The sequence below is a fragment of the Anolis carolinensis genome, chromosome 2 (assembly GCF_035594765.1).
Source record: "Anolis carolinensis isolate JA03-04 chromosome 2, rAnoCar3.1.pri, whole genome shotgun sequence".
In the NCBI taxonomy this organism is placed as follows: Eukaryota; Metazoa; Chordata; class Lepidosauria; order Squamata; family Dactyloidae; genus Anolis; species Anolis carolinensis.
In genome coordinates this window covers 168,850,811-168,878,602 of record NC_085842.1, presented here as the reverse complement: position 1 = coordinate 168,878,602, position 27,792 = coordinate 168,850,811, and the positions used below count along the sequence as shown (strand labels likewise).

General features: G+C 40.5%; 1 protein-coding gene and 1 long non-coding RNA gene across 2 annotated transcripts in view; one reads left to right on the top strand and one right to left on the bottom strand.

Annotated features, from left to right (window-relative positions):
• olfm2 (olfactomedin 2) overlaps positions 1-27,792 on the top strand; it is a 309,049-nt gene that overhangs the window by 7,544 nt on the left and 273,713 nt on the right. The window lies entirely within an intron of this gene.
• Positions 3,937-27,444, bottom strand: LOC134296349 (uncharacterized). Its single transcript, XR_010003062.1, has 4 exons — positions 27,394-27,444; positions 11,720-11,836; positions 10,745-10,919; positions 3,937-4,353 (listed from the first exon to the last, which is right to left on the bottom strand). It is a non-coding gene; the product is annotated as an uncharacterized LOC134296349 (long non-coding RNA).

The window sequence follows — 27,792 nt, the reverse complement described above, 5'->3', positions numbered from 1 at the left end:
TCACAACCATATATCAACACAGGAAATACAATAACATGGTATAGTACTCAATAATATATACTTTGACACCTCAATATCTTTTCTGGTTCCTTCATTGTTGCCTTTCCAAGTCTAAGTCTTCCTCTGATTTTTTTTTTTACTACAATCTCCATTCTGATTAATGATTGAGCCAAGGTATTGAAAATTTTAAACTATTTTAATGTTTTCATTGTTGACTTTAAACTTCTGAAATTATTTGTGGGCCTTATTTTGCTTTCTTAATGTTCACCTGTAAACCCAATTTGCACTGTTTCAGTAATAGTCCTGACTTTTGCTGTTTTCTGCTAGTAGTATGGTATCAGCTGCATATCCTACATTATTGATGTTCTTGTTGTGACTTAGCAACAGCATAGCCAAAGTGAAGATAAAGAAGGGGATTCTGGGTTTCAGATACAAGAGCCAGATGATGGGATGCAGGATGAATTTCAGGACGATGGCATGGGGATGGGAATCATACAGGCTGATTGAGAGGCTTGAGAAATGCAGCTTGAGCAGAATGAACTGTTGACCGAGCTGGCCATAGATAACAGCCAGGATGACATTCCCATGGGAATTAATGAGCAAGAGATGTCTCAAGCCCCGATTCAGGTGCAAAATAACGAGGACCTTGAAGGGGCGCCATCATTATCTAGGGCGGACCGGTTGTTATGGAAGGGAGAGCCTCATAGGAGTGTAAGATTGGCGGGGAAGAGAGAGTCATCAGAAGGAAAAAAAATGCATTCTTGCGTTGCTTTTAAAACTGTGTGTTTTGAGATAGATTTTTGTCAAAGCAAATTCTTGCTTCATCTGAGTGGATGTTCCTGCTTCATGCCTAAGAGAAGTTTCATATTCCTGGATCTTGGTAACCTTTGGGCTTTTGTTCTTTGGGATCTATTGTCTACTGTTTTGGCTTATGGACTATTGGATTTTTATGGCTTATGGACTATTGGATTTTTATGGCTTATAAACTATTGGATTCCTATTGACTCTTTTACTGCAACTTTGAAAACCTTATAACTGCCTGCTTTGATATATATGTGCTTTTGCTCAGTAAAACTACAAAAGACTTCCTTCTGTGTGTGACTTGGTGTTCATAGCAAGGTGAACTATTCTGAGGTGCGAGAGTTCCATAGTTTCACAAGACATGAAATACTTCTCTTCTAAAAGTTTGAATAAGTTGTGGCTTTTCAGGTGACCTGACCAGTTACTGAAAATCACATTGTAATGACAAGCCACCTTCTATTTTAATTACCCATATTGCCCCCAACAAAGAAATATTGTAGGGCATTGTGGAAAATTCAAATGACAACTGCCTTGCAAAGTTTCTACTATGCCTAAGAGTTTTGCTAAATCAGACACATTATGAATAATTTGAAATGGTGGGCAGCTCACAGATTTAGCTGTCTATTTGTGTGTGTGCATGTGTGACCGGGCCAGTGGCAGCATCTGATTCTCAGGAATTACTTCCCGCCCCCTATTATAACCCCTATAGAATGCCTCAGTGGACATAACAGTTGAGGGATTCTGAGAACTGTAGCCTCAACACATTTTTGCCTAAGCTGTTGATGCACATCCTGGTGCTGATGCAAAGCTCACTGCAGTGCATACCTCCAGGAAAAAGAAAGCAGTGTTGATTGTAATAACCAGTTGCCCTAAATGTGATCATTTCCATAGCTATGGTTGTATTGGGTTTTGTTCGCTAATTGGGTCCTAGATATGTACAAGTGATATAATATCAGCGATTGACTTGTATGTTTCTGGAACTCATCACATACTTAGATGCACCCTTCTATCTTAAACTTAAGGTTAATGACCCACACCCTGGTTAGCATCTCCTCAAGGCTCCATAAATTATCTCAAGCATATTTTGCTTTCTTAAGCTGTCAGTTTTGCTTTCTTAAACTCCATATTGGCTAACCTCCAATAGAATCTCCACAGTTTCTCTTCCCTGCAGCCACTACTTGCAAGTGGTGATGGCACTGACAGAAGGACAAAAAAAAAATCCATAGTTTTCAGAAGGTCACCAAAGGCCATGTGATTCTAACCTTTGCTTGGTAAGAGGTTATTTGATTTCAGTCATGGCCACTGATGACATCAAAGAAGTGACATGGAGAAGGTCTCACCTTTCTATAAGGCAGCCTTCCACATTCTGGCATTGTGTTGAACTACAGTGCCCAATTATCATGTTGCCTGGGGTGGATGGGCATATTACTCCAACTTATTTGGAAGATGCCACATTAGGGAAGGTTGTTTTGATGTATAAAGATGGTGAGGTAGAGCACGGTCTTGTAAGGAGAGGAATAATTTGCTGACCAAGTGTACGAGAAAGTAGGGTAGCAGACCCTCGATTCAAATGTGTTGCTTTTTCACAGGCACCTTGTGTCTTGGCTCAAGGGAACATCACATTAATTTATTCTTTCCTTTGGGCAGATATATCCTGCATCTATACCCCATCCTTTGCCTGTTGCTCTTAGATTCAGTGAGGATGCTATCCTGTTGCTAGTGCTGAAATAAGAATCATGTGTCAGTCCAAACAATGTCTTGTGTAGGACAGGGAAAGAAAATCTTGTCTTTGGTATCAGAGTGAAATATCTTGGCCCATTCTTGGGGTGTGTGTCACTGGAGGTCAGATCACTTGACCATACAGTATTAGTTAATGCTTATCCAGGTACCTTGTGAGTCTAAGACTACAGAAAGCAGTCCCTCTCTTCTCTGAGTCACTTGGTGCCTGCTAAATACTTCACTAAACTACGAATCCAAAGATTCCTAAAGATAGTGCCATGGCAATTATAATGGCATGAAAAAGATAAAATAATGAAGTTCAGATACGTAACTGATGGAAACTCAAGACATGTAAGATTAAATGTTAGAAACTGAAAATGTTACTTTTTTGAACCTCAGCTCACAGCAGTCTCTTCACTCAACCGAGCTCTTTTTCTAAGTTCCGAGACATATATAGGTGTCACCTACTTGTAAAGTTTATATACTATAACTATATGAAATGATTATTTGTGATTTCTGTAATTCTTATTTTGCAAATGCAGTTTTGAAAGGGGCTGCTATATCATGTACTTTTCAATTTTTGGTTACTATGGATTAGGACAACCTGTCATGTCCCTGGGCACTGTAGATGTGCTGGTCTAAAACTTATTCCCAACCAGCATCGAAGATTCGTGAATTAACTGAGATGGAAAAACCAATAATGCTGATTAAGGAGAAATCCTTGGCCAACTTCAAGAAAAAATGGGACTTACTGAGCACTTGTTACAGCGATTATGGATGCAAATTTAAATTACTGGATTTATGATAGAAGTGTGGATATGTGATGTTATCTAAGGAGTATAGGAAAATATGGAGTAAAAATCAAGAGACAGTGGATGTGAAATTCATAGGGTTCCTAGGATTGTTCTAGTAGTGGTGTGTCCAATGTGTGTTTATTAGTGTAGGTATGTTTTAGGTTAGGGTGACTGTTTTATATTGTTTTATATTTAGTTGTACCAGATGTAGTATATATTTATAAAATGGGTTTTTGTATTGTTCTTGTCCTAATTTTCTTGTTCTGCATAAAATAATTTAAAATAATTCCAAGTAGGAATGACAGAGATTAACGTTCAGCACATTTGAAGACCTCCAAGTTTAGGGAGGCTACATGAGGAACCTAAAGCCCATCTTTTGGTAACTAAACATGGTTACGGATATTTTGCAGGTAACCAGTCCTAATGTGTATATCAAGTCAAGCAGATGTATATTTGAAAATCACAGTATTTCTGTTCATATTTCTGATACATCCTGTTCAATGACCAGAGGATAAAACAGTAAGTTGCAACTTTTCATCTGGAATTAGGGTTTTTGTTTTGTTTTGCCTTTTTCAACTCCCCCCCCTCCCCCAATAAATTAAAATCCTATTTTTGCATTTGATTTTATTCTAGCTGCCAACCTTCAGTCCAAATAAATAGGTCTTGCAGAGAATGGATTGGGGTAGCTCATCTCAGTTTGCATTGTATAGTTCATTGAAAGCAAGTGTTGCTTTGGTTTGTGAGCTTCGGCTCTAATTAGCACATCAAATACTTTTGAGACAATAGTGGGTTAAATACCAAGAGGCTATTGAGACTGATAGTGTGACTCACAAAGCCAAGGTCTCTATTCAGCCGATTCAATCCATTTTGTTTTATTCTCCTCTTCCTTTTTGGAGAGACAAATCATTAGGATTCTGAATTGTATTTCACAAGCCTGTTTTTGAAAGCTATTGGATAGGCTCGCTTTGACTAATATAATGACTGGGAAATGAAGTTCCAGTGGGACACTGGGAGAAGATGTCAATGGTGGTGCCTCTGTCTGTCCATGTATGAGGAAGGAAGGAAGAAGGGAAAAATTCATTGTTACTGTTTCAAATCATTGTAACTAGTTAGTTAGTAGGGAAAGGTTTCCCCCTGACATTAAGTCTAGTTGTGTCCAACTCTGTCCAACTCTGGGGGTTGGTGCTCATCTCCATTTCTAAGCTGAAGAGCCGGCATTGTCCGTAGACACCTCCAAGGTCATGTGGCCGGCATGACTGCATGGAGTGCCATTACCTTCCCGCTAGAATGGTACCTATTGATTTATTCACATTTGCATGTTTCCAAACGACTAGGTTACAGAAACAATATTTACTTGTTTTCAAAGTAAGGGCCAGTTCATGTTTTTTAGAGACACAGCTATCACCCAGCATGACTAGGCTGGCAGTGTTCTGGAGGGAATGTGTAGTACCTAAAGTCATTTTCACAGGCAGTGAACTTATCCTAATTTAACTCAGAAAGATCTGAGATCAGGTCATTGCCCTTAAATCTGTCATTCCGTATTATGGAATGAGATGGTCACTGATTTGAACAGGGTCAGATTTAAGGAAATGCTAGTGCAAAAACTGTGACTCAGGCTGGAAAGGCCATCTTGTTGGGTTTCTTCTAGGAATGTACTCTTTTCCCCACTCACACATTTTTTTTTTGCTCCTAAGCGGTTTCCTATACAGTGGCATCCCCTCCTTTCCTATTGCATGAGGTAGAGAGAAACTCCAGGCAAAGGGGTGTAATTGTGCTTTTTCTGCCTCCTTCATTTTACCTCTTTCTGCCTTTTTCTTGTTGCTGTTATGCATCCTCTCCCTTGCTTCAGAGAGTGAAAGAAAAAGCAGTACAAGTTACACAGAGCTGTTAAATTTCTACATGTCATATGGCACAAGCAGGGTATCTTTGGAACCTGGCCTTTGGAGGCTAGAAGAGCAAGGCATTGCTGCTATTGCCCTATGGATGACTATTGGGTGGACAACCTTTCCTTTTTACTTCCCTTTCTTCATGGAGATGCTTCATGCCCATGAAAAGGTGTGACTTTGTGGTGGTCTAGAAGGGAGAAGGAGCCCCCGGTGGTGCAGTGGTTTAAACTGCTGAGCTGCTGAACTTGCTGACCAAAAGGTCAGCAGGTCAAATCTGGAGAGCAGAGTGAGCTCCCGCTGTTAGCCCCAGCTTCTGCCAACCTAGCAGTTCGAAAACATGCAAATGTGAGTAGATTATTAGGTACCGCTCTGATAGGAAGGTAACAGCGCTCCATGCAGTCATGCTGGCTACATGACCTTGGAGATGTCTACAGACAACACTGGCTCTTCAGCTTAGAAATGGAGTAGACTTCATTTCAGGGAAAAACCTTTACCTTCACCTTTTAGAAGGGAGAAATCCCACCTACCCACACACACTGAATTTTTGTCTCTTCCACTTTTACACCTCCTACACGTAATAGTGCGATGTAGCTCCATTAATGTGGAACCAAGCTAATAATTCTTCTCCAGATATGATTTCAGTCAGAGCAAAAGAAGAATTCGTGGGTTTATAACCCTTCTCTTTTCTTTGAGATAATTTTAATGAGTCTCCATCTGCAGTCCCAACTCTAGTGGAATTCACTGACATCTCTAATTTTTGACAGTCTTGTTTGCGGGGTCAGCTGTACAAAAGTAAGAACAACTTCATTTATACACCTTAACCCCTTGGGCCTCATTTTTTCTTTCTTTACAGTTTGGGCATCTGTCCAGGGTGCTGCAATCTCTTCCCTCACTTGCACGCATACCTTTTGACAAAGGCATCTTCCTATAAAGCGGTAATTAGCAGGGCAGTTGCTTTCGCAAATGGATCTCAGTCAATGAATCTTACTCAATTGATCATATGAGTTTTAGTTGAGTGATTGATTAATGAAGTCAATTTAAATCTGGTTAATTTGCATCTGAGAAAACAACAACATTAGCATGGGGGGAAAGACATGGTTTTTTTTCACTCCCACTTTTCATGATGAATGCATGTGTCTCAATTTGGGCATTATCTAGGAGGATCTCTAGCATGAGATTGAGACTGAAATCCCTCTGCAAAGATGCTATCTGCTGTTCTTATAAGTACATTTTTCAAAGATTTGAACCTGCTGTCAGTTAAGCAGCAGGTAGTTTTCAAGTTAATTCAAAATATTCATAAAATATAGAGCCATGGAGATGGAAGAGGCCTCATAGGCCATCAATCCTAATCCTCTGCTTCATACAGGAATTCCACCAGTGCATCCCCAGTAGGTACCGTGCTTCCTCGAAAATAAGACAGTGTCTTATATTAATTTTTGCTCCCAAAGATGCGCTAGGTCTTGTTTTCAGGGGATGTCTTATTTTTCCATGAAGAAGAATTCATATTTATTGTTGAACAAAAAATGAACATTTTTATATACTGTACAGTACTTGTCATCACAAACCAGCATAACCAGACAAACTGTGAATCCTATCAAGAATTTCTTGTTACAACCATTATTTCCATGTACAACAATCTATGGAACGTAGATTGTTTACCAATCCCGCAAGCTCTGGTGTTCTGTTTGGCAGGCATCCTTCCAAACAAAAACTGTGCTAGGTCTTATTTTCAGGGGAGGCCTTATATTTAGCAATTCAGCAAAACTTCTGCTAGATCTTATTTTCAGGGGATGTCTTATTTTCGGGGAAACAGGGTAGCTGTCTAGCCTTTTAAAAAAAGAAGACATCCAGAAAAAGAGACACCACCACCGCTTTAGACCATTGGTTCAATTGCTGTATTGTTCTCACTGTCAACTTCTAATGTTCAATTGAAATATATGCTTCTGTAACCTCAAATCATTAGACCTTGTAGGAAAGGAGATTCCACCTGAACATGAGGAGGAACTTACTCAGTGTGAGAGCTGTTCAGCAATGGAACTCTCTTCCCCGGACTGTGAAGTCTCTTTTGGAGGCTTTTAAACAGAAGCTGATGGCCATCTGTCAGGGGTGCTTTGAATGTGATTTTCCTGCTTTCTGGCAGGGGGTTAGACAAGATGGCCCACCAGGTCTCTTCCAACTCTATGATTCTATGATTCTATGGCTTGATCCTACCTTCTAGAGCAGCAGAGAATAACCCTCCTCTTTCTGTGACAGTTCTTTAGATATTTAGGCACCCCTGAGTTTTCTCTTCACCAAGCTGAACAAGCCAAACTCCTTTAACATCTCCTATATTATTTTGTTCTCAGTACATCTTATCATCCTCATTCCTTTTCTCTGAACTTGCTTTTCCTTGTCTATATCCTTCCTAAAATGAGATGCCTAGAACTGAACACAATGTTCCAGATGAGACTATGCATTAGTAGAAGCATAGCTTCCGAGACAAAGGAAGTATGGCTATCACTTCCTTTGTATCAGAAACTATGCTTCTCTTAATTCAGGCTAAAATAGTATTTGCTTTTGTTGCTGATCAAACTACTAGGTCATGTCCAACTTTTAATCAACATTAGCCTATTGTCCTTTTTACATGTATTGCTGTTAAGCCAAATATCCTCCTCCCTATGTGCATTTTATTTTTGCAACTTTAATACAGAATTTTGTGTTTGTCTCTTTCGAATTTTTTTCCTTTCAGTTTTAGGCCAATTTTCACCTTTGTCAATGTCCTTTTGAAGTCTGTTGCTATCTTGCAGTGTATTAGCTACCTTTACCAGTTTTGAATCATTCATAAACATGATAAGAATTTCCCCTAACTCATCATCTACGTATTGTTGAAGGCGTTCATTGCCGGAATCCCTTGGATTGCTGTAAGTCTTTTGAGCTGTATGGCCATGTTCCAGAATCATTCTCTCCTGATGTTTCACCCACATCTATGGCAGGCATCCTCAGAGGTTGTGAGGTCTGTTGGAAACTAGGCAAGTGGGGTTTATATATCTGTGTAAGGTTCAGGATGGGAGAAAGAACTCTTGTCTGTTGGAGGCAGGTGTGGATGTTGTAATTAATCACCTTGATTAGCATTTGATGACCCTGTGGCCTCAAGGCCTGGCTTCTTCCTGTCTGGGAGAATCCTTTGATACAGCATATTATTTGAGAGCACAGAAATGCTGGACCACTATAACAACTACCACGTCAGACTACACAGAGAAGCCATTGAAATCCACAAGCATGTGGACAATTTCAACAGAAAGGAGAAAACCATGAAAATGAACAAAATCTGACTGCCAGTATTAAAAAAAACTCTAAAATCACAACAGTAAATAAAGAACAACACTCTGAAAACAGAGAAATTCCAGACATGAAACAATCGGGGACAGCTAACACCTCCCAACAAAGGATTCTCCCAGACAGGAAGAAGCCAGGCCTTGAGGCCACAGGGCCATCAAATACTAATCAAGGTGATTAATTACAACATTCACACCTGCCTCCAACAGACAAGAGTTCTTTCTCCCATCCTGAACCTTACACAGATATACAAACCTCCCTTGCCTAGTTTCCAACAGACCTCACAACCTCTGAGGCTGCCTGCCACAGATGTGGGCGAAATGTCAGGAGAGAAAGCTTCTGCAACATGGCCATAAGCCTGAAAGACTCACAGAAACTCATCATCAAAGTATCAACAAAAACACTGAAGAACCCGGAAGCAAGTACAGACCCCTACAACATTTCACTCAAGACCTCCTTCCAATTTGAAATACAGCCATTGATTATGGATCTTTGGACATAGTTTTCCAGCCAATTATGGGTTCTATTGATAGTGCTTCCATCTATTCAAAATCTAATCCATTTTCTCATCAAAATATCATGGGAGACTTTATTAAATGATGTGTTAAAATCTAGATAAATGACATCTACAGCATTCCCACTATCTACTAAAATAACGACCTGCTTAACAAAAGTAAGATTACTTTGGCAGGATTTGTCTTTGACAAAAACATGCTAGCTTCTACTCATTCCTGTATTGTCACCAGGTACTTGCAAACTAACTCCTTAATTACATGTTCTCATTCTTGGTATTGAAGTCAAATCAACACCTCATACCTTGGTTTTTGCCTTTGTTAAAGAGATGTGTGTTTTTTTTTCCTTCTTCAGAGCTTTGGTTCCTTACTAAATGTTTTTTTATATATCCATTGCTTTAGGCAGTTGATTGTATGCCTTGAAAGCTGGGATTCCTCCGTTATTTACTCACAAGATCCATTGGGTTAAATCCAGAATTCTTTTGGTAGAATTCCATATCATGAAAGAAGATGATCTCGGTAACTTTCTCAGCTTCCTGAACCCGTAGCCTGCTGTAGTCTCTGAAAATCCGCTTTGGAAAATCTGCTTCCAGAACAATGTTCCTAACCTGGTGTTTCCCAGATGCGTCAGATTAAAGGTCCAATAATTCCCATCCATTTTGGGACTGATTGGATCTGATGCCTTAGGGACATCTGCACTAAATCAGTTTGGGGAGTAGTAAGAAGATCTGCAAGCGAGATCCATAAAAATTGTGTATCCTCCACACTGTTCACAGGAGATCTTTCCTGGATTCTCGCCATTCTGCATTATTCAAAGTGTTTTTTTTATATAGTAGCATGGAAATGCAAATTTTGAATGTGACAAACAGGTGTTTGCTGAAGCATCAGTGCCAATTCATTCATTCATCTGGCAGTGTGCTTAACTCCCTGTTGAGTTTTCATGCCGTGGCAATCCTGTTTTGTTTTGTGGCTTAGTAGAAGAGTGAAATCTCAATTTCTCACAACAAAAGGTTGAGTCCTACTAAGCATTAACCAAAACCCTAAAGCAAGGCAGTGCACCATTAAACCCCCTGAGCATTCAGTCCTTTTGAGTGTATGAAATGTTTGTGTTTGTTGCAAAAATGTATAGCCCAGTGTGCCCACAGCATATAAGCCTTTCCTGCCTGTGGTCTTATTCACTCTGGATAGCCAATGTCTGTGAAGCATCCCTGCCTTAAATGTTGTCTGCCTAGCTGAGACATGACTTTTTAATTTTATGCTGTCTAACTCTTGACTTTGAATTGCATTCTTGGAAACCAATTGGAGGCAAAATGGTATGTGTGGTTTCTGTTCTTTGCAATTTGCCTAGCCATTCTTTATTTGATGGCTGGGCTTCGTGAATATTCACCAAGGGCGGCATTGTGCTTTTTGTTCACACTAGCTTTGCTGACTGAATGTTCAGAAGGCTGCCAATAGTTGTGCAGTCCTTGCTGTGGCCTTTGGGAAGAAGTCCATGGGTTTTTGGCAAAGAAGATTTCTCCCTCCTACCTGGATGGGAAAGTTGTTGAGTCTGTTTCAAACTTTTATTTCCACAATATTTGATACCAGCTTGGGTACCCGGCATTGCTCGGATTATTTGAAAAAGTCAATTTTTAATTGTCCAAAATGCATAAAGTTGTGGGTGAACTACAACTCCAATCATGCTGGGTTAACCCCTAGAAACTCCATCAGTACTTACAGTTTGTCATATTGAGGAAGTTTGCTCAGGATGCATCATTGGTGGGGTTCAGTGTGCTCTCTGGCTATGCTGTCTACAGTTCCCACTATGGTGGATCAGTCCTTCTTAGTTGGTCATGGGGGTTCTGTGTGCCAAGTTTGGTCCCGGTCTATTGTCAGTGGTGGTCATGGTGCCTCTGGAAGAAGATGCACGATAACTCCCAGAAATGAAGGTCAGTTCCCTCCAACCCCTTCAGTAAGTTCAGTTCGTCATGTTCTGTGTGCCAAGTAAGGTCTGGGTACATTGTTGGTGGGGATCAGTGTGCCCTTTAATTGCAGGTGAACTATAAATCCAAGTACCCACAACTCCAAAATATCCAGGCCAGTTCCCCCAAATCCCTCCAGTTTGTTCTGTTGATCATGGGGATTGTGTGCCAAATGTGGTCCAGGTCCATTGTCAGTGGGGGTCACAATGCTGTGTCTTGATGCACAGTGAACTACAACTTCCATCAAGTTGAGTCAGTCCCCCAAACTCCTTCAGTATGTTTAGTTGTTCATTTGCCGATCATCTCTGCTCTGTTTGCTATGTGCCAATAGGAAAGGATAGGAAAGGGTTAAGGGAGAGCCAGTGAGCAGGTTCATGCAAATTTCACACCAATGGAGAGAGAAAGGAAACCCGGGAAGTATCTTTGGTGGAAGAAAAACAGAAAATCTAGGAGGAAATGATACCTGAATGAAAGCCTTCACTTGGGTGGTGGGCAGGATGGTGTTTGTGGAGGACATGAGCAGGGCTCTTGCACATGTTCATGGCATCCGCTGTAATCTGCAATGTTTCTTGGAGGAAAGGCAATTGGTGGCTCCTCAACACTGGGCATTGTAGCTGTTTGTAGAGGTGAAAGCCTGTCTGTGTAAATGGACACCCGAGCCATATATACACATACAGATTTTCACTTTTATTATGTGAATAGATAGATTTTGAGAAATGAACTTTGCTTACCCTGATTTTGTTCTGAGTATTTCTCTGCAGATGCATTTCCACCAGTTAGTAGCAGACAGCTTCATTTAGGGCTTGTTTGCTTGATTTAGTAGAAACCTAAGAGTCCCATGCTGAGGTCTGATTGAGAAAATGGAGATGATGATGATGAGCTTTAAATATAGCCCAGCTCTTCCTCCAAAGTTCAGGAATTGGTTCTGGGTATTAGAAATTGCCAGATCTTAACTAGGTATAACAATGTTGCAAAGTTATGGCAGATTGAGGTCACTTTAACTGCCATGGAATTTATGGATTAAGGGTGGGAGAGATGGTTCTCTGCTAGAAAGTGATAGACCATGCTCCGATGCTAGCAGAAATTCTTTCTAAGTAAACTACAAATCACAGGATACTATAGGATGGACCCAAGACTGCTGAAGTGGCACAAAGCTCCTCTAATTCTGTAGTGTGGATATAGTAATTATCCTTCCATGCAAAAGAAGTTCCACAATTGGTTTTCATGAACATTCTTTATTTCAGCAGAATAACTCAAGAAAGATAGGATGTGGGGACTTATTTTGCTTTCACAGAAAAATGTGCACCAAGATCATGGCCATTCCCCTGTCGGTTACCCAAAGAGCTATCAGTAGACGCCATCCTTAGCACATTAGATCTGTGTAAACTCCCACACAGCACAAGTTTCATGAAGTCAGGATACTAACAACTATAGAAGAACAAAGGCAGATAGGACTGCAATTGCCTAGCTAGAAGCCAGATGAGATTGTTAAATGCAATGGCCACCAGGTCCTTTTTAGTACTGTGTGCAATATGTCTGTTATGTTCTCTTGTTGTGTGTCTGCAAATCACTTCTGCAAAAGAGAAAATCCCCACGTAAATATTAGACTAAACTTCCTTAGTTGTAAGAATTGTTCAACGTGGAAATGGATTGCCTTGGAAGACAACGGGTGGGATTATTTATTTATTTATTTATTTCCAATATTTATATCCCGCCCTTCTCACCCGAAGGGACTCAGGGCGGCTTACAACACTGGCACAATTAGATGCCTATACAAAAACAATCAACATACATAAAATCAGTTTAAAACAATTAAATCTATATATATAAAATGATAAAGTTGTTTGCGCAGTGACTATAACAACAAAACTAAACATCCCAGAAATACGAAATTTGGCAACACAATGCAAAAGGCTTGCCTCCAGGTTACAACAACACAACCACACCACAAAACCACAATCCAGACCCACAAAACTCACAACAACGCATCATGCGATAACAACACAACTAAACGCCCCAGAAATACAAAACTTGGCAACACAATGCAAAAGCCTTGCCTTCCAGTTGTAACAACACAACCACACCACAAAACCACACAGGACCCACAAAACTCACAACAACGCATCGTGACTATAACAACACAACTAAACACCCCAGAAATACGAAACTTGGCAACACAACGCAAAAGCCTTCCCTCCAGGTTGTAACAACACAACCACACCACAAAACCACAATCCAGACCTATAACACTCACAACAACGCATCGTGACTATAACAACACAACTAAACGCCCCAGAAATACGAAACTTGGCACACAACTAAACGCCCCAGAAATATAAAACTTAATAATACAACGCAAAAGCCTTGCCTCCCAGTTGTAACAACACAGCCACACCACAAAACCACAATCTGGACCCACAAAACTCACAACAATGCATCGTGACTATAACAACACAACTAAACGTCCCAGAAATACGAAACTTGGCACACAACTAAACGCCCCAGAAATATAAAACTTGACAACACAACGCAAAAACCTTGCCTCCCGGTTGTAACAACACAACCACACCACAAAACCACAATCAGGACCAACAAAACTCACAACAATGCATCGTGACTATAACAACACAACTAAACGCCCCAGAAATACAAAACTTGACAACACAACACAAAAGCCTTTTCTCCTGGTTGTAACAACACAACCACACCACAAAACCACAATCCGTACCCACAAAACTCACAACAACGCATCATGACTATAACACAACTAAACGCCCCAGAAATACAAAATTTGACAACACAACGCAAAAGCCTTGCCTCCCAGTTGTAAGAACACAACCACAACACAAAACCACAATCCGGACGTACAAAACTCACAACAACGCATCATGACTATAACAACACAACTAAACGCCCCAAAAATACGAAACTTGGCAACACAACACAAAAGCATTCCCTCCCGATTGTAACAACACAACCACACCACAAAATCACAATCCGGACGCACAAAACTCACAACAATGCATAGTGACTATAACAACACAACTAAATGCCCCAGAAATACAAAACTTGGCATACAACTAAACGCTCCAGAAATACAAAACTTGACAACACAACACAAAAGCCTTGCCTCTCAGTTGTAACAACACAACCACACCACAAAACCACAATCCGGACCCACAATACTTACAACAACGCATTGTGACTATAACAAATACAAAATTTGACAACACAACTCATCCACCTCCCCAATCCCTACATTCACACTTGGCCTCCAAAAAAACAATTACAATAAGAACAATAACAACAACAATAAGAATCAACACCATCACAGGCAAGAAACAGCCAGGCACTGAGGCTAAGAGGCCAGTCAGTGCTACACTGGGCCTCCAAAAAACAATACAGTAGCATCTAACTTATCCAACCTTCGTGACCACAACAACAACAATAATAATAAACACCTACACAGGCAAAACAAAAACAAAAAAAGACTATTGTACCACAATAAAAATATAAACCGCACTCAGCAGAATCAGACATTACAATTAACAACAAACCAAAGACAACAGGGATCTCAAGCAATTATCAATCAACACAAAAATTGAAGAAGGTAACAGACTTCAAATACTACTACTAATGTGAGCATAAAGAAGGGTGGAGGTCACAGCATCAATACAACCTAATGTAGACTGACCAACACCACCAGACTCGGCCACAGCAACGCGTGGCCGGGCACAGCTAGTTTATATATATAAAATGATAAAGTTGTTTGCGCAGTGACTATAACAACAAAACTAAACATCCCAGAAATACGAAATTTGGCAACACAATGCAAAAGGCTTGCCTCCAGGTTACAACAACACAACCACACCACAAAACCACAATCCAGACCCACAAAACTCACAACAACGCATCATGCGATAACAACACAACTAAATGCCCCAGAAATACGAAACTTGGCAACACAACGCAAAAGCCTTCCCTCCAGGTTGTAACAACACAACCACACCACAAAACCACAATCCAGACCCATAACACTCACAACAACACATCGTGACTATAACAACACAACTAAACGCCCCAGAAATACGAAACTTGGCACACAACTAAACGCCCCAGAAATATAAAACTTAATAACACAACGCAAAAGCCTTGCCTCCCAGTTGTAACAACACAGCCACACCACAAAACCACAATCCGGACCCACAAAACTCACAACAATGCATCGTGACTATAACAACACAACTAAACACCCCAGAAATACGAAACTTGGCACACAACTAAACGCCCCAGAAATACAAAACTTGACAACACAACACAAAAGCCTTTTCTCCTGGTTGTAACAACACAACCACACCACAAAACCACAATCTGTACCCACAAAACTCACAACAACGCATCATGACTATAACACAACTAAACGCCTCAGAAATACAAAATTTGACAACACAATGCAAAAGCCTTGCCTCCCAGTTTGTAAGAACACAACCACACCACAAAACCACAATCCGGACATACAAAACTCACAACAACGCATCTTGACTATAACAACACAACTAAACGCCCCAAAAATACGAAACTTGGCAACACAACACAAAAGCATTCCCTCCCGATTGTAACAACACAACCACACCACAAAACCACAATCCGGACCCACAAAACTCACGACAATGCATAGTGACTATAACAACACAACTAAACGCCCCAGAAATACAAAACTTGGCATACAACTAAACGCCCCAGAAATACAAAACTTGACAACACAACACAAAAGCCTTGCCTCTCAGTTGTAACAACACAACCACACCACAAAACCACAATCCGGACCCACAATACTTACAACAACGCATTGTGACTATAACAAATACAAAATTTGACAACACAACTCATCCACCTCCCCAATCCCTACATTCACACTTGGCCTCCAAAAAAACAATTACAATAATAACAATAACAACAACAATAAGAATCAACACCATCACAGGCAAGAAACAGCCAGGCACTGAGGCTGAGAGGCCAGTCAGTGCTACAGTGGGCCTCCAAAAAACAATACAGTAGCATCTAACTTATCCAACTTTCATGACCACTACAACAACAATAATAATAAACACCTACACAGGCAAAAAAAAAAGACTATTGTACCACAATAAAAATATAAACCGCACTCAGCAGAATCAGACATTACAATTAACAACAAACCAAAGACAACAGGGATCTCAAGCAATTATCAATCAACACAAAAATTGAAGAAGGTAACAGACTTCAAATACTACTACTAATGTGAGCATAAAGAAGGGTGGAGGTCACAGCATAAATACAACCTAATGTAGACTGACCAACACCACCAGACTAAGCCACAGCAACGCGTGGCCGGGCACAGCTAGAACAATATAAAATTACAATATATAAATTTTAAATATATATATATGCTCAGATCCGTTTATCCGAAAACCTCGTGCCTTATCCATAGGTGAATCTGTGTCATCTTTATCGTTTATCCGTTAAAAGCCTGGGCACATAGCCATGGGATATCATGGGTTTGTATTTGAAAATGTTTTTTCATTATCATTTGTATTTTATCAGTTTTAAGATATAAGGTAAGGGGGTGTTGGAGGGAAACAGAATGTAATGTTGGAGTAAATGCTGATTGCGTAGTTGATGAGTGATAGTTGGCAAGTCAATTAGATAGCAGTTGGAGGTAGTCAAGGGTTTGAGGGGATTGTTGTATGTCTTTCGGGCTGTGTGGCCATGTTCCAGAAGTATTCTCTCCTGACGTTTCGCCCACATCTATGGCAGGCATCCTCAGAGGTTGGGAGGTAACCTCACAACCTCTGAGGATGCCTGCCATAGATGTGGGTGAAACGTCAGGAAAGAATACTTTTGGAACATGGCCACACAGCCCAAAAGACATACAACAACCCTGTGATCCCGGCCATGAAAGCCTTCGACAACATGGTTTGAGGGGAGTTAGACTAGGGTAGGAGTGAGAAAGTTTCAGTTGATTGTTTTGATAATCTGAGTGGGGAGCAGTGTTTTAAATGTGATATTTAATCTCCTTGAATACATTTAACTTCTCTAAACACATATTTGTTTTTGTTTGTATACACTTGTGGCCTCTAGAAATGCCATCTACCTAAGGATTTGTATTCAGACAATATTTTTGTGGTGGCAGCATTAAATATAGAGGGGAGGTGTCCATTGGGGATAGTAATTGCATCGGTCTTCTTATGGACATTGAAGGCATTAAAGCAGCCCTCACAGTTGGTATCACAAAAGTATGAAAGAAGGAAGTCCTTATAGTGTGGCAGAGGTGGAGATCAGGGAAAGCATTCACTCTTGGTTATTGCCATAAACATCATATGAAAGCTTTAACAATTGGGTTAAAGAAACCCCATGTTTGCTCATAGTGATGAGATTGCCTGAGAGGAGCTGGCACTGGTAGGACTGCTTAAATGGAAAACTCTACAATTAGTGAAATAATGGTTGGGAAAGCCCCGTAGTAGATTCTCCTTCTTTGGTAGGTGGATAAGTTTCTTTCAAGTATGTTTCAGTTGTTTATTCCTTCATGGCAAGCGGTTGGACTTGATGATGCTTGTAGTTCTTTCCAACTCTAAGATTCTATTATTTTCAGTGTGGAAAAGCTGCTGAGAATAGTTTCTAATATGAATTGAAATTGGGGTCCAATACTTCCCAAATAATCTCTTTTTTAAAAACAAAATGTTGAAACCAAGTATAGTAGAGTCTTGCTTATCCAACCTTCGCTTATCCAACGTTCTGTATTATCTAACACAGTCTGCCTTTTAGTTGCCAATATTTTTATAGTCGATGTTTTCAATACATTGTGATGTTTTGGTGCTAAATACATAAATACAGTAATTGCTACATAATGTTACCGTGTATTGAACTGCTTTTTCTGTTGATTTGTTGTAAAACATGATGTTTTGGTGCTTAATTTGTAAAATCACAATGTAATTTGACATTTAATAGGCTTTTTCTTAATCCCTCCTTATTATCCGACATTTTTGCTTAGCCAACGTTCTGCTGGCCTATTTATGTTGGATAAGCGAGACTCTACTGTACACAAATCAAGCGAGCATATGCAAATTCTCTTCTTTATGCATAATTTAATCCACACAATCTCAGTGTTCTTGGCATGGGACTTGTCATGTTGTTGCTTTGGCATCTGCCATATATCTGCAAGTTGCCAGTGCAGATACAGAGCATGAGACCAAAAGAAGTGAAGGAGATGGCATTGTAAAGCCCTGCTGGTTTTTATTGTGACATTTTCCTATGTTTGGTTAAATAGCCAATTGATGGTGCAGATCTGTCATGGACCAGAGCCAGTGTGATGAATTGGAAGAAAGGATCCTATTGTAGTTTTTCAAGTGGTCAGTGAGGACCCAGTAGACTTTCTGCACATTTATTGCCCTCAAGGCTAGTTCTATGCATTTTGCAGCTTGGAGCTAAGGGCAAGATGGTTTTTCTTTCCATACAATATAAAAAAAAGAAACCTGGAGGCTGAAGAGAGGCTTCAAAGATTGATGAATATCATGATGGTCTGAAGCCATCTGTGACTGAGCCAAGGCTGGATGATACTCAGTAGTCCAGAACAGTATCCGACCATCATGAATAGCTTCAGTGTATTATTATATTCATTCTTCTTAAAAGTAAGTTTCCAAGTTGTGCTTCTGTGCAGATCTGGAGAGGACTTAGATTATGGTGAGCACATTAATGTTACTCAGAGATTAGGAGTATACGTACCCAGGAGGCCACAGAATTACAATTGTGTAGTCTGACATGATGGTTGTCAGAGTGGTCCAGCATTTCTGTGTTCTCAGATAATATACTATGTCCAGGTTAGTTCATCAAGTGCTCTATTATGGCTAACTTCTCTGGTTGAATCAGTCTGCAATGCCGTTCATGTTCCATGTTCATTTGTGTTTGGACGCTGCATTTGGTGGTCCCTATGTATACTTTTCCACAGCTGCGTGGTATACGGTAACTCCTGAAGAGGTAAGAGGATCCCTTTTGTCCTTTGCTGAACCTAGCATTTGTTGGATTTTCTTAGTGGATCTGTAGATAGTTTGTAGGTTGTGTTTCTTCATCAGCTTCCCTATGCGGTCATTGGTTCCCTTGATGTATGGTAAGAACACTTTTCCTCTGGGTGGATCTTTGTCTTTGCTCTCGGTCTTGCAGCTCTTCTGGTGTCTGTGGTGGAGCATCCATTGGCCTGTAGAACCCAGTTTAGGTGGTTCAATCCCACTTGGAGGAGGTGTGGTTCACAAATTCTTTTTGTACAATCTGTCAGGGCTTTAATTGTGCTTCTTGTTTTACTTGGGTGATGGTTGGAGTTTATATGTAGGTATCTATCCATGTGTGTAGGTTTTCTATAAACTGTGTAGCCCAGTGGATGACTGGGTTTGCGAATGACTAGGACATCTAGAAATTGCAGTTTTCTTTATTCATGCTTTTTCACTTTCATGGAAGTCTTGTGCTCTAACCCAAGAGAATGTGGAGGACTGACTGTATTGAAGAAAGATGATGTTCACTCTATACACATTGAATGCATTCGCTGTTTGTATGGAAGGAGCTCATTGCCATTGATTAGATTGATTCTCCACTTGAATACACACAGGAAAAATGTGTGGCTTTCACCAATTTAGCCTCCTCTAATTTTGGCAGTTGCTAATATCTGCTCAAGAAATAGAACATTTCTTCAATTCCACAACCTCTCATTTCCTGGCAAAACCTCCTCTCTGATCTAGACTGGCACTCTAGATCTGGGTTGGTGAAACAAATCTACCACCATCTTGACAGGGTGCATTTTGGTTTTAAATATTTTTTACTGTTTTGGAAATGGAGTGCACCAAGACAACACATCTGTCTTCAGAAGTTGAAGCCTTTTCCTTTTGTTGGGACTAGATTTCAATCTGGTGACTTTAATGAAAAGGTGGATCACATGTGGTCTTTGATCTATACTTATGTGGCCCTCTTCTTGATTTCAAATATTCTCCACCAACCAACAGATTGTTCTTGCAGGCCTTTGCCAGAGCAATCTGTTACAGTAGAGTCTCACTTATCCAACACTCACTTATCCAATGTTCTGGATTATCCAATGCATTTTTGTAGTCAATGTTTTTAACGCATTGTGATATTTTGGTGCTAAATTCATAAATACAGTAATTACTACATAGCATTAATGTATAATGAACTACTTTTTCTGTCAAATTTGTTGTATAACATGATGTTTTGGTGCTTAATTTGTAAAATCATAACCTATTTTGATGTTTAATAGGCTTTTTCTTAATCTTTCCTTATTATCCAACATATTTGCTTAGCCAACGTTCTGCTGGCCCGTTTATGTTGGATAAGTGAGACTCTACTGTACTTTCCTCACTAGGTGGAAATGAAGATACCAACCAAGAAAGGAGTGTAAGGAACTGATGTTTGGAATAAGTTGCTTATTTTTGGGTCTGGTGTTGCCCACAGCTATTGTCTGTTCCTTAACTGACCTGTGCTCTAATTGAAACAGTCAAGTCAAACCCTGTCTGAAAGGGTTAATTGAAACCATTTGCAAGAGGAAATGTGCTGTAATGTGTCTATAACCCAGTGACTTCCACGTGTTAAAGCAGGGGTCCTCAAACTTTTAAAGCAAAGGGCCAGTCTACAATCCTTCAGACTGTTGAGGGGCCGAATTATCATTTGAAAAAAAAAAAACGAACAAATTCTATGCACACTGCACATCTCTTATTTGTAATGCAAAACAACAACAATGAAAGAACAATACAATATTTAAAAATGAAAACAATCTTAACCAACATAAACCTATCAGGATTTCAATGGAAAGTGTGGGCCTGCTTCTGGCCGATGAGATAGTCAAGTTAATTAGGATTCTTGTTGTTGTTGTTGTTGTTGTTGTTGTTGTGTGCCTTCAAGTCATTTCAGAATTTGGGTGAGCCTAAGTCTAACATTATTTATTTATTTACTTACTACATTTATTTACTACATTTATATCCCAACCTTCTTACCCCGAAGGGGACTCAGAGCAGCTGTATGTACATACAATCTATATATATAAAAGAGTGATGGAATCCTGGCACCGAGCAAAACAACAAAACTAAACACCCCCAACCTCGAAATTTCACAACACAATCCATCATCCACGCCTCGAGGTTGAAACCACAAAATATCACGTCACGAACCTCCACAGGGCCTAAAAAAACCCAAAAACCGGAGCTATTCAGTGCAATTCCAATGGGCCACAGCAATGCGTGGCAGGGCACACAGTATATTATATTATTAGCATAGCACAATATTAGCATTATACATTACTATATTGAACTATACCACTATACTGTAATACTATATGTAATATATAACATATAATTAATATTATTATATGGTATTATTATTAGTATTATATTGTATAACATTATAATATTTTTATCAATATTATATGTATATACAATATATTATATTATTAAAACTGATATACAAATATTATATTATAAAACTGAGGGCGGGGGCCAGGTAAATGACCTTGGAGGGCCGCATCCGGCCCCCGGGCCTTAGTTTGGGGACCCCTGTGTTAAAGCATTAAAAGTCTCAGATGTACTTGCATTTTTGAGAGTTCCAATCATCAAAAAATGAAGCCATCTTGGGTGCTCACACTATTTCGTGCTCCTCTGAGCAGTGGAGACCAAGGGCATTCTGATCTCAATTTTCTTAATAATAGGAACACTGCCATCATGCCAAAAGAGAAGAAGACTGCTGTTATTGCAGAAAACGAAATGATACTTCTGCACCTTTGCTACTTGGAAATTTTCCCCAAAATAGTGAAAACACATATAGCTAAATACACACACACACACACACACACATTAAAATTAAAATACTGCAGTATTTAAATGGTTTATAGAATTTAAAATGCTTAACATTGTAATGTAAAAGTATGGGATAAAAGTACACTAATAAACTCTTTGAATGTAAAACAAGGAAGCTGCCTTATTCTGTGCCTATGGCACATTCTTAGTCCTAACTAAAGTAGACTCACTGAAATCAACTGGGTCTGTCTATGTGTTGACTCACCATTCATCAAACAATTGAATAGGTCTACTTAAGTTAGGACTAACTAACAGGATGCCAGACTGTGAGTATAATTTATCTCTTTTTTGTTTTATCAATTATTATTATTGGAAATCAGAAGACATTTACTTCTTGGGAGGAGAGCAATGGCCAACCTTGACAAAATAGTGAAGAGCAAAGACATCACACTGGCAACGAAGGTCCGCATAGTCAAAGCAATGGTATTCCCTGTAGTAACCTATGGTTGCGAGAGCTGGACCATAAGGAAGGCTGAACGAAGGAAGATAGACGCTTTTGATCTCTGGTGCTGGAGGAAAATCCCGAGAGTGCCTTGGACCGCAAGAAGATCCAACCAGTCCATCCTCCAGGAAATATTGCCTGGCTGCTCACTGGAGGGAAGGGTATTAGAGGTAAAGATGAAGTATTTTGGCCACATCATGAGAAGACAGGAAAGCTTGGAAAAGATCATGATGCTGGGGGGAAAGGAAGGAAAAAGGAAGAGAGGCCGACCAAGGGCAAGATGGATGGACAGTATCCTTGAAGTGACTGGCCTGACCTTGAATGAACTGTGGGCGGTGAAGGCCGACAGGGAGCTCTGGCGTGGACTGGTCCATGAGGTCACGAAGAGTCTGAAACGACTATGCGACTGAGAGAGATTATTGGTACTGATCCATTATCTGAGTGGAGACCACTAGGGGGAGCTAGAGAAAGAAGAATAGTCTATTTTATGGGTGTGGAGGGTGGGTTGAAGGAGGAAACCTTTTCCCCATTTCTCTGTTATTCCCTCCACCCATGTCCCCATTGTGAAAACAACCCTCGTTTATGATATGGGAAGGGGGGAGGGAGCATAACCAGTAAAAACAGGGGAAATGGTTTTTCTCCTTCAACTCCCTCCCCCTGTAAAATGGACTATCCTTCTCTCACTATCGCCCCCTAGGGGCCTCCACCTGGATAATGGAACAGTACCTTATTTTTATATGCCTTCAAGTTGAATCTGACTTAGGGTTAGAATTTTCTCAGCAAGGTTTATTCAGAGGAGGCTTTCCACACATCTTTAACTGAAGCTGAGAATGTGTGATTTGCCCATGGTCTCCCAGAGGGTTTACATGGATGAGCAGGACTTCAAAACCTGGTTTCTCAGAATCCAAGTCTCCCACTTACATCACTACATGACACTGACTTGATACTTAAGTTAAAATAATGATTTTCCTCTAGTACATTCATGTAAACAGTCATAGCTTATCTCTTTATCTTTATGAAAATCCTGCAAGATAACTCAGGCTGAGTGTGCGTATGCATGAGAAAAACAGAGATAGAGAGAGAGACCAGCCTAAGGTCAACCAGTGAGTTTCATGGACCAATGAAGACTAGAACTTCATCTCCCACCTCATGGTACAGTAGAGTCTCACTTAAACGGGTCGGTAAAACCTTGGATAAGCGAATATCTTGGATAATAAGGAGGGATTAAGAAAAAGCCTATTAAACATCAAATTAGGTTATGATTTTACAAATTAAGCACCAAAACATCATGTTATACAACAAATTTGACAGAAAAAGTAGTTCAATACACAGTAATGTTATGTTGTAACTACTGTATTTACGAATTTAGCACCAAAATATCATGATATATTGAAAACATTGACTACAAAAATGCCTTGGATAATCCAGAACCTTGGATAAGCGAGTCTTGGATAAGTGAGACTCTACTGTATGTATGTATATGTATACACACACACACACACACACACACACAGGTAAAGGTAAAGGTTTCCCCTGACGTTAAGTCCAGTCATGTCTGATTCTGGGGGGTTGGTGCTCATCTCCATTTCTAAGCCGAAGAGCCGGCGTTGTCCATAGACACCTCCAAGGTCATGTGGCTGGCATGACTGCATGAAGCACCATTACCTTCCCGCCGGAGCAGTACCTATTGATCTACTCACATTGGCATGTATTCGAACTGCTAGGTTGGCAGGAGCTGGAGCTAACAGCGGGCGCTCATGCCGCTCCCGGGGTTTGAACCTGGGACCTTTCGGTCTCCAGCTCAGTGCTTTAATGCATTTCGCCACCGAGGCTCCATATATACACATACTGTAGGATTAATGCAGTTTGACACCATGCTAACTACCATATCTGAATGCTATGGGAGATTTACAAGGTCATTACAGAATGTTGGTTCCTTGCCAACTACAAATCCCAGAATTCGACAGCATTAAGACATTGCAGTCATAGTGGTATCAAACTGCCTTAATTCTACCATGTAAATACCACCCTAGTACAAATACCTTCACTTCACTTCACTTCACTTTATTTCTTAATTAGTCGCTCTCCACCAGAGTGCTCCAAGCGATTTACAATTTAAAATATCATTCAACAATATAAAAACATTCAGCATAAAAACATTCAACAGTGACTATTTGGCAAATTAGATCTGATTTACTTAAATGCACAACCAAACAGCCAAATCTTGAGCGCTTTTACAAAAGGTCACAACTCCGACATTGCTCTAACATATGGAGGCAATGAGTTCCACAGAATTGGAGCATAGGTCGAAAAGGCTCTACGCCTTGGAGCTTCCAGGTGTACCTCCCTAGGGCTCAGAATTGGTGTAATATGGGATCTTATAGATGATCCCTCTAGCAGCCTGGCCTCCGCATTTTGGACCATTCGGATCTTCCGGGTTTTTGTCTTCGGAAGGCGGGCATATAAGGCATTACAATAATCCAACCTACCTGACCGTTTAATACCTGACAATTAAAGCATGCTAGCTCTCCTCATCTAGTGTAGGGTTGTCTTTGCTGGGTGGCAATTGCTCATCAAGGTTCATACAAGGCAAAGCCAGGGATTGAACCAGAAACCTTCTGCATGCAAAACACATGCTCTGCCATTGCATTGTGGTTTCCCCTCTAATGCCCCTATGGAAAATGAGACTGGTCTATTAGTATGCCCACATTGCCTTGCAGGAAGGTTCCCTGAAGGACTGACCTCTACCCTCCATGCTTGCTCGCCTTTCTTTCCAGCTGGTTATCCTTGTAAGTGGCAGGCAGAGGAAGATGCTGACACAGGGAAAAAATAGTACAGGAATCTAGTGCAGATACTGCGGATAGGAGAGTGAAGAGATAAGTTGAGGAAGGGGCAACATCAGCCTCAAGGAATTTGCCGTGGCTTCTAGAGTACACAAAAGGGAGCTGTTATTATTACTACGTGATTAGCTCAAATGGTTTGTCACATACTTGGCAAATGTGCATAGAAGAAAGTTAGCCCTGCAGCCTGGCAGCACTGTGGTGAGTTCAGCCAATGCTCACAGTTCAACCGAAGCTCAAACTTCCTATAGAGGTTCAGTGGAAAGGAATCGTCAGGCTCATTTTACAGCTTTAGTTCAGAAGGGAACAGAAAGTAAGGCACACCTACCCTCCTTTAGTGCATAGGCTTTCAGTGCTATCTCTGCCATTCCTTTTTATAGCTTCCCTTCTGAGAATCTTTTGTTTTAAATCTACCCTTGAAAATTAAAATACACTGTGTCACATGGACTCCACCCTCTCCCTATTTTGCTCTGTAATTAGTAGCTGTGTGTTCCTTTTCCTTCCTGGAAAAAAAAAGTGATGTGGGTGGACATGAATTTTCTTTAGGGATCGCATAATTCTCTGGAAATCAATTGATATCTGAAAAAATTTCATTTATGAACTAGAGCTCCCAAAATACCAAAGACAGTATGGCAACTGACCATGTTAATTGTGAGATTTGGGGAGAAAAGGCAGTTTCCATGCTGACTGAGGGATTTTGGGAACTTTAAGTTAACTCCAGTGGCTCAGTGTGTTAAAGCACTGAGCTGCTGAACTTGCAGACCGAAAGGTCCCAAGTTCAAATCCAGGGAGCGGAGTAAGCGGCCGCTGTTAGCTCCAGCTTCTGCTAACCTAGCAGTTCGAAAACATGCAAATGTGAGTAGATCAATAGGTAAGGTAATGGCGCTCCATGCAGTCATGCCGGCCACATGACCTTGGAGGTGTCTACGGACAACGCCGGCTCTTCGGCTTAGAAATGGAGATGAGCACCAATCCCCAGAATCGGACATGACTGGACTTAACGTCAGGGGAAACCTTTACCTTTATCTTTAATCCAAAAGTAATGTTTCAAGTTCTGAATTCAGTATTCCTTTATTTTAACAGTTTATGAAAAGTTTATGAATTAAGTATTCCTGATATTGACAATCCACTAGCTTGTTGAATATGGTCTGCTCAGCTCTGCTACTCTGTGTAGGACTGGTCTGAAATTAGCAGAAGCATTACACTAATTGTGTTGGTTTTTAGTAGAAACAACTGCAGAATAATAGTTGGAAGAGAACCCTAGGGCCATCCTATCCAAACTTCTGATTAATGTAGAAATACGCAATCAAAGTACAGTACTTCTGACAGATGGCCATCGAGCTTCTGCTGAAAAACCTCCAGGGAAGGAGATTTCACCATATGCCCAAGCAGCCTATTCTACTGTCAATGAGCCCTGACCAGCAGGAAGTTCTTCTTCCTAATGTTTAGATGGAATCCCTTTTCCTGCAGTTTGACTCAACTGCTCTGGATCCCATTCCCTAGAACAGCTAAAAGCAAGCCACTCTACCTTCAAAATGATATCCTTTCAAATATTTAAACACTGAGCTGCTGAACTTGCTGATCAAAAGGTTGGCATTTTGAAACTGGGGAGCGGGTCGAGCTCCCACTATTAGTCCCAGCTTCTGCCAAACTAGCAGTTCAAAAACATGCAAATGTGAGTAGATCAATAGATACCACTCTGCTTGGAAGGTAATGGCGCTCCATGCAGTTATGCTGGCCACATGACCTCGGAGGCATCTACGGACGACACCGGTTATTTGGCTTAGAAATAGAGATGAGCACCAACCCCCAGAGTCAGACACAACTAATGTCAGGGGAAAACATTTACCTTACTATTTAAATATGAGTATTATGTCACCTCTTAATGTTGCCTTGAATGTCTCATTCCTCACCATTTGGCTAGGTTTTCTAAAGCTTCTAGGAATTGTTGTCCAGAAGCATCCAAAAAGTTCTGAACTTCCCACCCCAGTCTTACAGGCATTTTTTCAGGAAGGGCCGGGGGCTTCTGGGAGGCAGAACAGCCAAACCATTGCATTTGCAAGCAGGTATTTTGCCATTGAGCCATTTTCGAACAAACAAAAAAAGTTGAAATGGCCTGGAAAAAAATTGAACAGGAAGGCATTGTGAGGGAATTTCAGGGATTATAAAAGTGGGTTATGGAACTGGTGCCATGAGTACCACTTTCCTAATGCCAGTGTGAAGCAATCTGTGCTTCTTACCTTTTGAAAGCGAATTGAACTAAAGATGAGGCTGGTGAGGGATGGAGAGGAGACAGACAGTTATGTGTAACTGAAAAATCAGTTGGACTATCCCTTGTGACATCATTCTTAGCATCTCTTGTGACCTCACGCCCATCATCCTCTGGGCCATCACAGAGGATGCTGGGCCTACCTTCTTGATTCTGCTGGGCTTTGCTAAGCTCTACTTTGCCTCCATCCTAGGAGAATCCATATGGAGCCAATAGAGTGAAAAGGCATACATTGTGAGAGGTATCAGTGCTATCACTTGGTAGATCCATCATTGGAACTAGGGATAGAGGTGATTATCTGCACTAACAATCCTCTTAACCTTCTCTTCTCCAGGCTGAACATAGCCATATATCGTGCTTTTTAATGGTT